The sequence below is a fragment of the Microcebus murinus genome, chromosome 11 (assembly GCF_040939455.1).
Source record: "Microcebus murinus isolate Inina chromosome 11, M.murinus_Inina_mat1.0, whole genome shotgun sequence".
Classification (NCBI taxonomy): domain Eukaryota; kingdom Metazoa; phylum Chordata; class Mammalia; order Primates; family Cheirogaleidae; genus Microcebus; species Microcebus murinus.
The window spans coordinates 23,665,263-23,672,230 of NC_134114.1; the positions used below are offsets into that span (position 1 = coordinate 23,665,263).

A 6,968-nucleotide genomic window follows, 5' to 3' on the forward strand; every position below is an offset into this window, starting at 1 on the left:
TGGAAGAATCAACAAGAATCCTGAGAAGAAGATGTCACAATAAGATAATGGAAATAAGGTTCGTATGTGTTAAAGAAACCAAGAGAGAAGAGTATTTCCAAAAATATAATTGGCTGACTCAGATACCACTGAGGGGTTCAGTAAGAAGAAAACAGAAAGGTGTATGTTGGATTTGACCACTGGAAGGTCATTGGTGGTATTTAAGACTAATTTCTCTGCAGTGACAGGGATGGCTACAGTTTTGAAGAGATTGGATCATGAATGAGAGGTGAGAAAGGAAAAACAGTTGAGTATAGGTAACATTTGTTCAACAAAAGAACAGTTGTGCTCTGTAAGAAAATAGAAAGAAACTGGACACCTGCTGAAGTACAGGCATACCTCATTTTATTGCACTTTTCTTTATCACACTGTGTAGATATTGAGTTTTTTACAAAGTGAAGGGTTTTGGCATAACCCCATATCAAGCAAGTCTATTGTTGCCATTTTCCCAAGAGCATGGATTCACTTTGTGTCTCTGCATCACATTTCGGTAATTCTCACAATATTTCAAACTTTTGCATTATTCTTATATCTTTTATGGAGATCTGTGATCAGTGATCTTTGATGTTACTATTGTAATTTGGTTGGGGGGACATCACAGACCATGCCCATATTAGATGGCAAACTTCATACATGTTATGTGTGCTTCAATTGCTCCACCAAGCAGCCTTTCCTCATCTCTTTCCCTCTCCTTGGGCTTCTCTATTTCCTGAGACATAACAATATTGAAATTAGGCCAGTTAATAACACTACAATGGCCTCCAAGCTTTCAAGTGAAAGAAAAAGTCTCATGTCTCTCATTTTAAATCCAAAGCTAAAAATGATTAAGCTTAGTGAGGAAGGCATGTCAAAAACCAAGATAGGTTGAAAGCTAGGTCTCTGTGCCAAACGGTCAGCCAAGCAGTGAATGCAAAGGAAAAGGTCTTGAAGAAAGTTAAAAATGCTATTTCAGTGAACACGTAAATGATAAGAAAGTAAAGCAGCCTTATTGCTAATATGGAAAAAGTTTTAGTGGTCTGGATAGAAGCTCAAACCAGCCACAACATTCCCTTAAGCCAAAGCCTAACCCAGAGAAAAGCCCTAATTCTCTTCAAGTCTATGAAGGCTGAAAGAGGTGACAGAGCTGCAGAAGCAAAGTTTAAAGTTAACAGAGATTGATTCATGAGGTTTAAGGAAAAAATCTGTCTCTATTACATAAAAGTGCAAGGAAAAGCAGCAAGTGCTGATGTAGAAGCTATAGCAAGTTATCCAGAAGAGCTGGCTAAGATCATGATGAAGGTGGCTACATTAAACAACAGATTTTCTTTTCTTTTTTTTTTTTCTTTCTTTTTTTTTTTTTTGAGACAGAGTCTTGCTTTGTTGCTCAGGCTAGAGTGAGTGCTCTGGCGTCAGCCTAGCTCGCAGCAACCTCAAACTCCTGGGCTCAAGCAATCCTTCTGCCTCAGCCTCCCGAGTAGCTGGGACTGCAGGCATGTGCCACCTTACCTGGCTAATTTTTTCTATATATATTAGTTGGCCAATTAATTTCTTTCTATTTATAGTAGAGATGCTGTCTCGCTCTTGCTTAGGCTGGTTTCAAACTCCTGACCTCGAGCAATCCGCCCGCCTCTGCCTCCCAGAGTGCTAAGATTACAGGCATGAGCCACTGCACCCAGACAAACAACAGATTTTCATTGTAAACAAAACAACCTTATATTGGAGGAAAAAGAGGCCATCTAGGACTTATGTAACTAGAGAAAAGTCAATGCCTGACTTCAAACTTCACAGGGCTACTGACTCTCTTGTTAGGGGCTAATGTAACTAGTGACTTTTGACAATGCACTTGATCAACCAAGAGCTCAGATGGAGATGTATGAGGGTAATATTGTGTTCATGCCTGGTAATACAGCATCCATTCTACAGCCCATGGATCAAGAAGTAATTTTGACTTTCAAGTCTTATTATTTAAGAAAGACATTTCATAAAGCCATTGCTTTCATAGATAGTGATTCTGCTGATGAATCTGGGCAAAGCAAACTGAAAACCTTCTGGAAAGTATTTATCATTCTAGATGCCATTGAAAATATTCATTATTCATAGGAGGAGGTTGAAGTAGCAACATTAACAGGAATTTGGAAGAACTTGATTCCGACCCTCACAGATGACTTTGAGGGGTTCAAGACTTCACTGAAGGAAATCACTGAAAATGTAGTAGAAATAGCAAGAGAACTATAATTCAAAGTGGAGCCTTAAGATATGGCTGAATTGCCGAAGCTCATGATAAAACTTGAACAGTTGAGTGGTTGCTTCTTATAGATGAACAAAGTGGTTTCTTGAGATGGACTCTACTCCTGGTGAAGATGCTGTGAACCTTGTTGAAATGACAACAAGGGAATTAGAATATTCATAAACTTAGTTGATAAAACAGTGGAAGAGGTAGAGACAATTGACTTACGTGGGCTGCTGTATTAAAGGAAATCTTCTACAAAGCTGACCCTTCTCTGCCCACAAAGTGCTTATAGAATTCAAAGGTCATGTAACGACTTCTAAAACTGCCTTGGAAGTCCTGCATATGATTTAGCACCTGCTTTGGAATCTGCCATCTATTTTATCATGGTACTTAGCGGAAATTGCAAATTTAAATCTTGTTGCAGACTTTTTTAAACACAGAGTAATACAGAGCGACTCATATGTTGATGAGAGTGATCTAGAGGCAAAAAGAGATTACCCAAGAAGGAAAGAGAGAAACTACAGAGAAAAGTACCTGGAGTAGAAAAGGGGGAACGGAACAGGAAGAGGGATGCGACTATGTGTATCTCAAGTATACCAGTATTCAAAGTTTCTAATGAAAAATTTTTAAATTTAAATGTGATTTCATCTCATTCATTTCATTGTAATGTAAATACAGGCGCTTGCATCTGTATAAACTAGTTAGCAGTGATACTTTCCTGTCTTTATGTCAACAACATTATGATGACAGAATGTTTCAAATATTTTAAAATATTATAAACATTTAATTGAATGTTTTAAAATAATCTTACTATGCTTCCTTTTACTGATAAATGTTTAAAAGCATCACAAAGTCTTCAAAGTTGTAGCAGAAAAACAAAATCAGTACAGATCCATAATTTCTTATCTGAAATTCCAAAATCCAAAGAGTTCTGAAAAACTTCAAGGTTTTTCATAAATTTTGGTGACAAAACCTAATGTAAACTGAGAAAAGGTTGCTTATGGTCTCTGTTTATCCTACTTACTATGAATGTGGATATGTTTTCTGGAAAAATACTAATCTTTTGATCATGGAATTTTGCCCAAACCTTGCTGTTAACATTGCATCATATACAATATATGCACCATATTACCTTTCTAAAATTTAGAGGAGAATCTGAAATTAAAAGCATTTCTGGCCCCAAGAGTTTTGAATGAGAGATTATAAACTTTTTGTATAAACTAAAATGTAATATTTTTGTGGACTATGGATTTAAGGAAGCCCAAATTTACAGAATTTAGCATAAAGCAGAAACTGTGCCTTGAAGCAATAGTAGAAAGACCTTTTTGTAACCTTGTCTTACCTGTATCATCAGTAGCATGCAAAGACTCCAAGGAACAAATTAAAGCTAGATATAGTACACTGTCTCCAAAGAAAGCTGGGCTTTTTTGCTAGCTTCCTTATTTCATCTGGCTTACAACATTAAGCATGTTAATAACCAGAACACTCTTGGAAGTCATTTGATCAAGCCAGCCTTCAGATCCCTGGAGTTCATGCAGAACTGCACAGTAAATCTATTGTAGTAATTTGGAATATGCATTACAAATACAAAGGGAATCTACATTTAATCTATCTCTAAAAATTATATTTAAAAAATCATTGGAAAGGAGGATAAAGTTTATGGGGCATAAACCCATCCTCGTGGAATTTTGGCTGACCATCGAAATACCTTTTGATAACCACAAATCTGTTTTAATCTTTAAGAAGTTCTGCACTGGACCAAAAAGGGTTTTGAGAGCGATGGTGCTGAAACTTGTTGTGCAGTCAACCATTGTGTTTGGAGTCCCGCATCACTCACTGGGTTATCGCCCAAGGAAAATAATGCATTCAACCGCCTGAGAATCACAACCACATCAATGTCTCATTTCCCGAGTGTTAATTCTGACTCACAATTAAATTAGGGAGTAAACATAGACGTGTGTAAATACTAGATAATCTTTCTCAATCTGTGTCATGGGGAACAAAAATATTTTAAAACCTTTTAAGGACAAATAACTTATTAAAGGAGCTGAAAATGTATATGTTGCAAGTCAGCACTGCTTTGTTCATTCCTCTGGAAGCTTGACTGTGATGAAACGGGATACGTTTTAAAAATAAGAGTCAATAATTAAAATGTAGTTTTGTTTAGAGATTAATAAAATTTCTAAATTTTATTAGAACTCAAGTCTATGCATCCCGGGTATAGTGGTCATACTCACTTCTAAAATATTGTAAGTTCAGAGAATAAACGATAAGCTTAATAGAAAGCTACAACATAGGTGCTAATTATATTCCCCAAAAAACAGTGTCATAAAGAGAGCTTTCCATAAGAATGTTCCTTTGATTCCTATATCTCTAGAGTATCTAAAAAATATTTTTTGTTAGGATGATTAATATTTGTTTAGCTTTTTTATATCAAGTTTTTTCTGCATGAATTTCTAGCAGTTATCATTACAGAGAAGAAGGAGAGGGAAGAGAAGAGGATGAAGAAAGTAAATGAGGTAAGAAACTTTCTCACTTGTATGCACTAGTCAACAGATATAAACTCTATTGACTGCTTTATCCTGACATGCTGGGGTTTTCTATTTTGGTTCCCTTAAGCTCATATTCTGTTTGTCTTTGTTATGTTGTTGTTTAGTCTATATTTTGCTTTTATTATAGGCCCTACACCTTCCTGAGAGTAGCATTTCATCCCATTTCTTGAATTTCTGGTATTCAGAATAAATAAGAGTAAATACCCAAAGAGGCTTAGCAAATAACTTACTAAGCATCCTTACCAAATATGGTTAAAGATAAACAAAAACTAGAAGTTCATCAAATGAGAGGACATGTAGTTGGCATTGAGTTTTAAACTCTCAAACTCTAATTCATTCCTTTTAAAAAAAGGTATACGGTGACCAATTATACTAGGACAACATAAAGAACAGCAGAAGCTATTGTTGGGAGATTTTCTTCTGGGAGATGAATTTACTTTCTAGCTTCTCTTTCAATGTCTTGCCTAAATACTATAATCTAATGAAGTAAAGTTTGCAATTTTAGCAATTGGTCACACACCCGATGTTAAGCCACTGCCCAGATTTGCATTGCATGTTGGGAAGGACAGTGCCTCTGGAGTCAGAGCTACTACTGACAGCTTTATTTGTCAAATTAAAGTACAAGATGTGTGTTTCAGTCAAGTTCACTAATGTCTGTTTCTAATCTACTGTACTTTCATAACTACAAATGTTTTTTAATAAAAATTAAAAAGGCAGAACCAATGGAAATAACAAGAACATCTATACAGTGGTCATTCCCCACTCAGGTTAATATGACTGAGAAGAAACCTCTAACCTCTAGCTGTGGAGAAGTACTACAGCCCTGTAAATGCTTTTCAGTTCCCAGGTGGGAGTGCTAAGCAACCTTTCTCATACCCTTTTCTCCGTTTTCTCTGACTGCAATGCTCTCTGATTCTATTTAGGAGTGTATCTAATTGATTTTTCCAGTTTAGCAAGACTTGCCCCGAGTCATTTCCTATTTCCTCTCTTGCTGTGAACAGAGACACATCTCCGCAGAAGGCCCTTCGGTCCAGCGACAGGCTCCTTGCGCCCAGCATGCTCAGGTCCCACTCTGTCTGGCCAGGATGTCTGCTCCTGCGAGGATTCTGCCTTAATAGAGTCATAAACAAACAAGGAAAGGCACAGAATAACCAAAGAGAGCAAATCCCAAGCTAAGGAAATCTAGCTTCAAAGTCCCTGAAAAATAAACGTAACATTTATGAGACAGTCCTATTTGACACTTTTTAAAAGATTTTTTCATGACATTTTATAAAATAGAAACCTAGCTTCTCATCCTTTGTGTATTGTTTTAAAAAGTTTTATTGTTGAAATTAAACACATATTTTAAGGTGACAAAGAGAATACTGTACATGTGCAGGAGGAGCCTGTATCTCCTAGTCTTAACCAGGTGAAGGATTTTACTGTATCACTACATAACAGACAATGAAGCAATAGATATTGATATCTGAAAAAAAACATTTAATAAACTTTAATAAATTTTTAATAAACTTCACACATATACATAAACTTTTCACCTAATTTTTACAGAGATCTCACTGCCCTTCATGCACTAATTCACTTAGTGCTCAGCCAACAGAGTTCAGCATTATACATACTTTCTGAAGATGAATACAGGTGGGACAAAGGGGTAGCTTGTAACAACTAAACCTTCTCTCTTAATAACTTCTATCAATCCCTTCAACTGAAAACCACTTCACACAAACCTAAATAAAAGTAAAAACAGTGTGTGTTTTGCAAACGCAACTTCAGGAAGCAGCCCCTAACTTGCCTTCGCAATTCCCTTTCTAGTTATCACATACAAGAGTGACGGACTTCAGGTCCATTCACAAAGGTCCTTGTTCTCTCCCAGCCTTGTGGGAAAGTTGTACTTCCTGTCATGTCATGTGACTTGCTGTGGCCAATGAAATGAGACCATGAGGGAAATATGTTGTCATTTCTCAGAATTTTTAAGAGGACGTTGTCTTGTCCCTGGGAAGTTCATGTCCAAATTGAGCCACCATTGATTTCTAACCCTGAGTGAAAACAATGAGTGGTGCCTCTCCTCTGGCGATCTGCAATGAACACATAGCCTGAGCAAAAAAATAAACTTTTGTCTTGTTAATCCACTGAGATTTTAGGATTTGTTTTACTGCAACCTAACTTAGCCT

General features: G+C 36.6%; 1 long non-coding RNA gene across 2 annotated transcripts; it reads left to right on the forward strand.

The window, feature by feature from the left end:
• The first annotated feature begins 49 nt into the window (after positions 1-49).
• LOC142873781 (uncharacterized) lies at positions 50-6,030 on the forward strand. Of its 2 annotated transcripts, none has more exons than XR_012921759.1 (3): positions 50-268; positions 4,709-4,767; positions 5,802-6,030. It is a non-coding gene; the product is annotated as an uncharacterized LOC142873781 (long non-coding RNA). The 2 variants fall into 2 exon arrangements; XR_012921758.1 differs by having other exon boundaries at positions 4,712-4,767.
• Positions 6,031-6,968: the final 938 nt, after the last annotated feature.